At 30.5% G+C, this 11,223-nt stretch overlaps 1 long non-coding RNA gene across 1 annotated transcript; it reads right to left on the reverse strand.

Moving 5' to 3' along the window:
- Window positions 1-2,691: 2,691 nt before the first annotated feature.
- Window positions 2,692-10,782, reverse strand: LOC129966917 (uncharacterized). The gene is made up of 4 exons (XR_008784312.1): window positions 10,710-10,782; window positions 7,730-7,858; window positions 6,537-7,228; window positions 2,692-3,201 (listed from the first exon to the last, which is right to left on the reverse strand). It is a non-coding gene; the product is annotated as an uncharacterized LOC129966917 (long non-coding RNA).
- Between the last annotated feature and the right edge of the window lie 441 nt (window positions 10,783-11,223).

An 11,223-nucleotide genomic window follows, 5' to 3' on the forward strand; every position in this document is an offset into this window, starting at 1 on the left:
ATACACTTGCAGCCAACTTTTAATATTTTGAGTTTTTCAATTAAATACAAGATTTTAATGTTTATTAATGTTAAGAAATTATGTTTTTATGCAATAAACCATTTTTAGAAGAAAATGTTTAAAAAAATAGGAAAGGAAAGAATGAAAGAAAAAAATCTATAGATAAAAAAACTAGTTGTAACCTATCAAATTTTTCACTTTGGCAAATTTTACTTGAAAATTTTTAGGCCCGAAAACATTTTTCTATAACTGATGTAGCTCTTTATTTCCTTGCTTTTCGATTAAATTTATTACAATAGTAAAATAATGTTGTTAATAATTATTTTCTTTCTAAAAACTGCTCTTTTATTGTTTAATTAGACGCCTGTACAAAAAAAAAGATATCCAACAGGAAGAGCAATTTCAAATAATTGAATCAACATATCAGCGACATATTAGAAGATTATACAGAAGAAAACTAAAATGCCAACTCTTGTTTAAATACGCAACATCTGTGACTGAATCTACATCATTTGTTATTTTTACTCTATATTTATCTTTCATTTGTAAGCATGCCATCAATATAGGGCATTTGTATATATTTCTAAATGCTCGTATATTTTGTCTGCAAATATGATGTATGAAATAAAACAACATGAGCATTTCTAACAAGCTAAAGACATTCTGTTTTAAACAGCTAATTATTTTTTTTATGTCTCACTTAAAATGGAATACTTTTAATTATTTAATATTAATAAGAATTAAAAGTATTTTTATCTATATGGGTTATCTATAAATACTTATTAATTTTTTTACAAATTATTTCATGATATACAGTTTATTATCAATATGTACGACTTTTTTTTTCTTTCTCAATTTTAAGTTAAAGCTCCAAACTATACGAATTCTATTTGTTTTTATATAATTTGAAAACTTAGCCAGTTTGCTGGCATAAATAATTGACTTTTTGAGGCTTTTGAACAATTAATAATTGCAATAATCTATCATAAATTACTTTGCACATCAAATTTAAAAAATGCCTTATTATGAATTAAAAATAGATATGTTAAATGAAAACCCAAGGAAAGCCATTTTTTAAACCTTAACTTTGACATTGGCAAAAGCATGCGATTAAATACCTTGTTATCAAGTTTGAATTTTATCTTAACAGTAAAAATATTGTTACACGATATATACACAATTAAATTTTGAATTTTTTTAAAAACAAAAATGTTATGATGAAATTGTTACTATTAGAAAGATAATTTTTCCCCATTTTAAGACAATGCAAAAATCATTTTTGTGAGACAATCGATTTGGGAGACAGAAACATCATTTTCCATAAGCAATTCGTAACATTTACCCAACTAGCAACAGTTAAACCCAATTTTGCACTCGATTCAACTTGCAGTTTCATGCCTATTTCGTTCGTTTGGATTTCTTTCACATCTTTTTCTAACTGAATGGATTTTTCGATGACACGTCGAGCCTTCTACCGAACATTTCAAATATTATCAGCTTCATTAATTTACAAAGTGAAGTATTGAATTAAGTACAGCTATAAAGCAATCTGAAATGTTCCTACTTCAGTATGTTTATATTTGACTACTGCCATTCAACATTCAGTAATAAGAGTGAATTCCGTGTCACGTATGTTCCATTTTATGCATATATATTGCATTTTTATTACTTTTTTTCAACAGCAGAATTCGCTTTTAAAGATAATTAGTTATTTGAACATAGATGTATCTGAATATGTAAATCATTTTAATTGCTTAATATATGCACTCTAGAATAAAATATACTGCCCTAAATATTCTTAGTGTGATTAAGTTTTTTTTTTATTTATTATTTTTGTTTGATTTACAGATATTGAGCAACCGCTTCTTATTGTATAACTAGCCGTTAATGTGCGTTAAAATTTTCATAATTAAATATTTTATGCAATTCCTACTTTAATAGCTTCTTCATCAAAATATTTTAAAACTTCAAATTTTGATAGGCATATAATTCACTCATAATATTATAAACGCCTTCAGTACTTCAAATGATTCAAAAGTACTTCAGAATGAATCTGAAGGATCGATTCATTAACAATGTTTAATTTTAAATGCATCAAACATTAAGAAAATAAACAGAATCGTTTGAAATAATCCGCCGAAAAATACTAACCCTAGCCTCATTACTGTTGGGAGAAAAAAACTGAATCCTTAATCATTTGGCGGGAAATTTGATAGCTGTATGTCAAATGACCTGGCCTGTAGAGCGCCAACACACACACACACACACACACACACACACACACACTGAGCTTTATTATAAGTATAGATAATTCATTAAACAAGAATATCATTACGAAACTTATAATGTTTTAATCCAGACAATAAGTACATAAGATTTTACACGCATCAAAAATTTAATACTGATTACACTTTGATAATAAAAACAAAGCAAAATGAAAAGATTTTTTTTACTAACATAGGTTTAGCAAGAAATAAATTACCCATTTCAGAGGGCTCAAAAATACTTTCTATTGAACAAAATGAGAAAATTAGAACTACAGATTATTCAGATGATGCGCTTTACATTTATTAAATAAAAAAATTAGTACAAAAATTCACCATTAGATTGTGTTGCAATACACATAAAACCAATTAATATCATTTACAATTAAATAAAGTGAAATAAAATTGCTTAATATGTCCTCTTTCATTTTCAACAATATCCTTTAATCGGAGAACCATATTTTCTATAGGTGACCGGACTGAGTCTGCCGGAATATTAAGAAATATCGCTGAATGTTGTCCTTCAGAATTGTAGAGATGGCCTTTGACGGTAAGTATTGTCCTTCAAATAACCCCACAACCAAAAGTCGAAAGGGCTGGTGTCCGACCAGCCAGGAGGCCATGCTATTGGGAAATGACGGCTGTTAACTCGTGCTTCTGTGATATGCTGTATTAACAATCGCTTTATGCAACGATCAATATGAGGTGGTGCACCATCCTGCATGAAACTGATGTCTGGAAGGCATCGACGCTGAGTAGAAGAGTTGGCATCACAAAATCCCTCAGAGTATCATGGTACCGTTCTGTGAAGGAACAGGTTTGGATTCCATTTGAAGTTCTCTTCAAAGAAATACGGTCCAATGATAAAGGTAGCTTAAAACCATACCATGCTGCAACTTTTTCAGGTTGTTGCAAAGGTTATTCCTGGATAATGTTCCTAAAATAAGAAAAAAAAAATCAGTTATATGGGTGAAAGTCATAGAACTATATTTTTTAAATCTCTCTCTACTAATAGAAGAGAATGTAGATATCTGCATTGGCATTCTACAGAAAGGTCATTTCACCTAGAATATCAAATTTGGATTAAATATGCAAAGAATGATGAAAATGGGTACCTGGAGATAATTTTTAAATAAAATTTTGCTTAATTAAAAATTACGAGAGATGTTGAAAGCTATTGCAGAGAAATTCAAAAAATTATATAAAAGAATTTTGACGGTCTTTTAAAATTTGAAAGTTCGCTTTTAACTATGTCAATTAAGTTGTAACGTAATTTACCTTTTTTTACTATATTTCGAGTATTTTTTTGACATTTCGATTTTTTAAATTATACATTCTCTATACTACGTATACGAGGAATTAATAACTTCAAAAATAACTTATACCGTATTTCTCTTCGTGTTGGCCACAAGCATTCAAAGTTATTAGGTCTCCAGGTGTTCTCTCCACTAGTATACTTCGTCGTTCCGCAGTTGGCTCATTTTTTTTAATTTTCTCAGGAATGAATGGCTAAAATAAACATTTAAAAAAGAAATTCCTTCTAGTTAAACCTGTTCTCCCACACCTATCTGAAATTTTAAAAACTGGGCAAAATTGGGCACAATACGAGTGTTCAGAATTTATATTTACTTTCTCGTATATTTTGTATATAGAAAGTATAGTAATAGTCAAAAAATTTCGAATTCCAGATTGACAAATTCACATTTTACTCTCCTTACACCAAATTTGCAGATGTCTTTCAAATTGAGTAAAATCTGCTCAGAGGAAATCCGGCTTTCCGAATATATGACAACACAATAATTATAAAACAAGAAAACTGGATGAATGAAATTACGTACTCAGTTATACTCCTCTATATACAGATACTCGTCAAATTTTGAGCCAGATCTAAAGACGGGTTGACTGTCCGACGGTCTGTACTTTCCAAAACATGAAGACGCGGTAATTCAAAAATGCAGCGACTTGAATATATCAAATTTGGTATGGCATCTTGTCGCTGCAAGTGCAATTTTGAATCAAATTTCTGTTACAATCGATGGAGAAAAACGTGTCTAAAACACAAATTTGATTTTTGGATACTATTGACGTATGCCAAGGATTAATCGCCAAATAACTCGCCAAGGATGACACAATAGATTCAGCGAAAATGCCAACTTCCCACCAAAAATTAGTATTTTGTAAATATTGCATGCCAATGCCTTTCTCTGACAAGTTTTTTTAAGAGAGAATGCGAGAAATTTTTGGAAGGATAATTCCCTCCTGGCTTAATTTTTGGAACTTTAGTGCTTCGTATGGTAAAAGAATCCAGATAAGCAATCTGGAAACTTTTTTTTCCGAAAAAAACTAAATCAAATACAGAACTGCAAATTTATTAAAAAATTTACAATTTATTCAAGTCGTTGTTCCTTTTAGGTACAACGTTTGCATACCGTTTGAGAATACCGATAAATGATTAACCTTTTTTACGTATTCGATGCAAATTTTAATGAAGATCTACATTTTAGAAGTACAGCTATATACCCAATTTCATTTATGCAAATTGTTGCGTTTTTAAGTTATGTCTTCACATCTACGAAAATATAGGTAACCGACCGCTTTTCAAATTTCTTTTTTATTATAATATATTAAATTTACTCTTTATTCCATCATATGTCGAATTTTATCCACCTAAATTTTTAATTTATCGAAGTCACCTGCACTGAAATAGACAGATTTCTTGTGAATGTACTTTGTTAGAAATTTGAAAAATTTATAAATTTAATGTAAAGGTCCGAAATTAAATTTCTCTCTTCTGGTACAAAGAGTTTCTCAGTTATTATGTTCAAAGATGGACTGATAAACACCAAAAGTGTATATTTCGAAATCAAGAAGGTTCAAAACAGATTCGTCAATATTCGGATATCTAATTTGGTTAATGATTACAATATTTTCTAATACAAGGTATACAAAATATATACCTGTATACCTTGTATTAGAAAAAATAAGAAATTTTAGCAGAAGCTCAAAACCATTTGAAAAAGATATGGCTTGTGACAACAATACATGTCTTGAGACATACTTTAACATATTACTGTGAAAATTAAAGAAGTTATGTTGTTTAGCATTCTAGCGCCCCGTAACAGATGTTTACATACTTCAGTCTTAATAAAGAACAAACAATTTTTTAAACTGTAAATTTTAATACACATAACAACTTATTTTAGAAGCCTTGTACCGTTTTGCTCACTCTGCTACGCAGTTTTTTTTTAGTTAAAAGCATCAAAATGTGTCGCAGGAAAACGAATCAGTGTTTAAAAATGGACGGAATTCAAAACCTTTTCACCAATGCTTTACTCCGAAGTTAAATCTCAATTCCTAATACAACAAAATTTGAAAAAGTCATAAAAAGCATGTTTCATAGTAAAATCTACTTAGCATGGAAAAAAAAAGTTGAATCTTCATATCTTAACAATAACAATGGAAACAGCCAGTGTGAAAAATTGCAATCCTGAAATGATTTGAATTTCATCGCAATTTTGAAATATATTATTATTAAATACTCTTATAATATGTTTTTAATTTGTTACAATTAGAAAAAATATACCACATTAATTACCACTGAGTAGATAATTTTCTTGAATTTTACTATATTACAATATTTTTGTGCTGTATTATTTTCTGAAATTATCCTGGAAAACGCTAACTTTTGCTTGATTTTCAATTAAAGTTTAACAAATTTGCTCCGAATGCATATTTCCTCCCTACAAAATATATACTAGTCAGCCGGCTTCCTGGCATAGGGGTAGCGCGTCTTCCCCGTGATCTGGGCGTCCCGGGTTCGAGTCCCGGTTTGGGCATGGTTGTTATTCTGTTGTTCTATCTGTGAGATGTGTGAATGTGCCCTCCTGTAAAAAGGGGTTGTGCAAGCGAATGAGTGATGCATGAGTGGCAAAGTCGTACTCTTGGCCCTAGTTGGCGCTACTATAAAAAATAAGAGGCGCTCCCCATCAGGCTTAAATCGCTGTCTTCGTAACAGCGGGCTTGTCAGTGGCAAGTGCCATAAGAAACAACAACAACAATATACTAGTCAAGTTTTATAGCAATGGGTACAACGGTTTGTCCTATAAAGATCCAACTCACACATGCTCACATTAAATTTCATTATTAATAAAGATGAAGATTGATAGAAATCGCACCACTATCTGTTTGAGAACCACTGAATTCAGTCATTAGTAACAATAACTCCAGAAATTAATAAAAAATAACTATGGAAATGTAATTTTTTAAATTTACCTTTTTCGACTTTCGTTGGTAAATGGGTGCTGTCGCAGCTCTATTCTACCTGGATTCCTCCGATATCGGATAAATTAAGACTGGATTATTCTCATTGCGATAACACCAAGATTGTCTCTGCCTGCATGAAATATCTCTGGTGCGGTAGTCTCTGAAGTCTTTGGTGTCTTGCATGAGAACACTCATATCACTTAATTCATCTATGAGAACAGCATCTGAAAGAGATAAAAAAATAGCACAAGAGCTGCTAATAGTTTAGGAAACCACTATCCGCCTAGTTAATTTGGCAGGCACTGTTTAATTTCCATTAAATCTCTTGTATACTATATAATAACATTATAAGTTAGAGCACTAACATTTTGAAGTTCGGGGTACATTTGCAAATATTTTTTTTTTAATTCCTTTTCAAAACAATTTAATCGTAAATTATTCGAGATAGAGGTTCTATCAACTACGGATGAAAACTATAATATATTTAGTTTTACTTTTCAAATTGTTGTAATTTTAAAAAATTCATAAACATAAAATGCATTTTTTATAAAAATTGCAGAATTAAAAAATCATTTCCATTCCTACACAGAAAATGCTCAAAATCATCAGTCATTTTAAATTTACATCACACTACAGTATACGGTTGACACCTGGGTTTCTTTTTTCATCTTTCCAGTTTCCCGAGACTTATCTCTCGGTTCCTAAAATAGAAAAAAAGTCACTTTTATATGCGTGAAAGTCGTAGAATTGTATTTTTCAAAACAAAATATTTTCTAAGAAGAAATTATTCTAATTTAAAAAGTACTCAGAATTTTTTAAATCTCTTTAATAATCATAAATAAATGCATTGGCATTCTACAGAGCAGGTCGTTTCATCTAGAGATATTAAATTTGGAATAAGTATACTTTGAATAATCAAAATGGGAATCTGGAGATAAATTTTAAAATTTAATAAAATTTAGTGAATTAAAATGAGAGATTTTAAATTACTCTAATAGCTTTCGAAAAAATATTACAAAAATAAATTTTTATACCCTTTAAAAATTTAAAAGTTAGCTTTCTTGAATTATATCAAATTAAATGTAACGTTGTTTCTCTTTTTTATTTACTATATTTCGAATATTTTTTGACATATTTCGAATTCTTTTTACTATACTCTATACTACATGTGCGAGAAAGTAATAATTTCAAAAGTAACTTACACTGTACTTTATTTCGTGCTGGCCACAAGCATTGCAAACGCGTTCTCCAGGGTTCAACTTGCTGCTTCTCCACGTAGTCTTCGTGGTTCCGCAATTGGCGCATTTTCTCATTTTTGCAAGGTGGGACGGCTGAAACAAACGCAGAATAAACATTTAAAGAAATCTCTTCTTGATTGAAAGAACAAGATTGAAATACAAGAATATAAATATTCAAAAAGATATTTAACTTATTAATAATTAAGACAAAAAAAATTAAAACTTAGAAACATGATAAAGAAAATAAAACAAAATGGTGTCGTTCCCACTAAAATTTTTCGCATACTCCCTAAAAAGGCGTTTCCCCCCACCCCCATATAAAATTTTGGACACTAGGAAAATTGTGCATATTGCGAGTGTTCAAAATTCCTCCCTTGCTCTTATACGCAGCCTGTAGAAAGTATAGTAATCGTTAAAAAAATTTTGGAATTCCAGATTTTGACGAATCTCCACATCTTAGACCTCCATCAGTTCGAAACACATTTTTTGGAAAATTTCCGCCAATCTGTCTGTGATAAAGATAACTCGTAAACACTTTGAGCTAGTGGGGTGACATTTCGTATACTCTCCTTATAGCGAATTTATAGATTTCTATCAAATTGAGAAAAGTCTGTTCAGAGGAAATCCGGCTGTCGGAATACAAGTTATTAGAATAATTATAAAACTTATAGAATTATATGGATGACCTTGCGTTCACAGTTGTAACATCTATATTGTAAATACCTGCCAAATTTTGAGCCAGATTTAATTATACGGGGACACTGTCAATCTGTACTTTCAGAAATATATAAACGCGATAATTCAGAAATGCAATGACTTAAATATATCATATTTGATATGGCATTTTTTCATGACAAGTGCAACTTTGTGACAAGATTTTATTTCAATCGGTGAAGAAAAACGTGTAAAACACAGATTCGATTTCTGGAAACTATTGACGCATGCCAGGGATTAATCGCCAAATAATTCGGCAAGTATTACACGATCGATTCATTGAAAATGCTTAATTCGCGCCTAAAGTTAATATTTTTTAACTATTGTATGCCAATGCCTTTCTATGACTTAAATTTTTTCGAGAAAATGCGAGAAAGTTGTTTTTTTGGGGGGCGAGGGGGACTCCCGCTTGCTTAATTTTTGAAATTCGAAGTTACATGTATATTTGGTATAATAAAGTAAACCACATTGTATATTTGGTATGATAAAGAAAACCAAATATACAATCTGGAAACTTCTTTTCCACTGAATGATATAAAATGAGACACAAAACTGCAATTTTAGTAACAAGAATACATTTTAAATTTCTTCTTTTCAAGTCGCTACTTCTTTTAGGCATCGCATTTACAAGCTCGAGAATGTTCAAACCAGCAAATGATCCACCTTTTCACGTATTGGATGTAGAATTTACATCCATTTACAAATCTACATTTTAGAAATTAAACATCTGTGCACCTAATTTCGGTAATGCAAGTTGCTAAGCTTTAAAGTTGTCATATGTTTTCGTGTCTACGAACATACAGATGAGCGAAAAGTCATCGGATTTCATTTTTGTTTACTAAATGTACATATTACATGCCAACTTTGTGTGTCAAATGTTATTCATCTAGTCTTGCATTTTAAAGTTATCGTTGCCAGACAGATGTTCTGTGAATGCATTTCGTTCAAATTTTAACAACTATTTAATTCGAAATGCAACAGATATTTATAAATCATGTATAAATTTGACATGCCAAATTTCTTCTGTCTAGAACAAAGGGTTTTTCAGTTATCGTGTCCACAGACAGAAACAAAGACAATTCATAAAATATATTTTTCGAAACCAGGAATGCCCGAAATGTAGAGAATCGTCAATATTCAGTTATATAATTTGGTTAATGATCACAATACTTCGTATGCTTTGCATTTGAAAAAATATAAAGTAAAAAGAGATCGTAACAGAAGCTCAAAATCTTGTGAATAAGGTATGATTTTTGCCAAATATCTACGTCTCGAGACGTACTTCAACTAACAAATTACTGCTAAAATTACAGAAGTTATATTTTTGCGCTACAACTCACCGTACCATATGCTTACAAGCTTTAGTCTTAATGAAGAACCCAAGATTTTTAAACTAAACTTCGATAAACATAACTCATTCTATTTTAGAAGCCTTGTAACGTTTTGCTCACTCTGCTATGCGATTCTCCATTTTTTTTTATTAAAGCAATAAAATGTATCGCAGGAAAACGGATCATTGTTTAAAAATGGGCGGAATCCAAAATAGTTTCACTACAGCTTTGCTCCGAAGTTAAATATTCATTCTCAGTACAACAAAATTTGAAAAACGTTACTAAGAACATGTTTTATACTGAAATCTACTCAGCATGGAAAAAAGTTGAATCTTCATATCTTAATCATACCAATGGAAAAATGCCAGTGTGAAATATGGCAGTCCTGAAAATGATTTAAGTTTCATAGTCACTTAGTAATATATTATTGCTAAATACATTTAAAATACGCTTTAATTTAATACAAATAGATATACCACAATAATATCCATTTTAAAAATTGTCTTGTATTATAAGATATAATAATAATACAGCACAAAATTATAATTATCCAGGAAAAACGCTAACTTTTGCTTTATTTTCAATTAATTAGTTTTAAAAAATTTGCTCCGAGTGTATATTTCCTCCCTACAAAATATACATGAGCCAAGTTTCATAGCTATGGATCAAACTGTCCTGTAAAGATCCAACACACACACACACACACACACACACACACACACACACACACACACACACACACACACACACACTTAACTTTATTATTAGTAAAGATAGAGACTGATAGAAATCGCATTACTATCTGTTTGAGAATCACTGAATCCAGTCGTAAGTAAAAATAACTCTAGAAACTCTAAGATTAATGAAAATAACTCTGGAAATGGAATTTTAAAATTTACCTCCCTGAAGTCTCTTTGAAGGGTTTGGTATTTGGACACTCGTATCATTTAATTCATCCATGAGAACAGCATCTGAAAGAGATAATAAATTAGCACAAAAGCTGCTAATTGTTAATGAAATCTCTCCGCCTTTAGCGACCAGCTTATTAGTCGAGTAGCGATTAATTTCTATTTAATATCTTATATAGGACTTGGTGATGATTTAATCTGCAAGTATTTCTAAACTTGTAAATTGCGATTATTACATCAATCAATTTTAAATAGTTTAACAGCCTTACAATTGTTCAATTTATTATGTAAACGAGCCTTAATATAAAAAAGAGTCATGCCCCATCACCGTATAGAGTTATTAAAGATATAGATTTGATTTTTCATAATGCATTGATCTTTTGATTTTAGCGTTGTTATCATTCCCTCTTCACGTAAACCATACAGGTATTCAACAGATTCTTCTATTTTAGTTTCCAACGACAGAAGGATACTAGGCGATTGAAATATCTGGTAAAACAGTGAA

This window comes from Argiope bruennichi, chromosome 4 (genome assembly GCF_947563725.1).
Source record: "Argiope bruennichi chromosome 4, qqArgBrue1.1, whole genome shotgun sequence".
Lineage (NCBI taxonomy): Eukaryota > Metazoa > Arthropoda > Arachnida > Araneae > Araneidae > Argiope > Argiope bruennichi.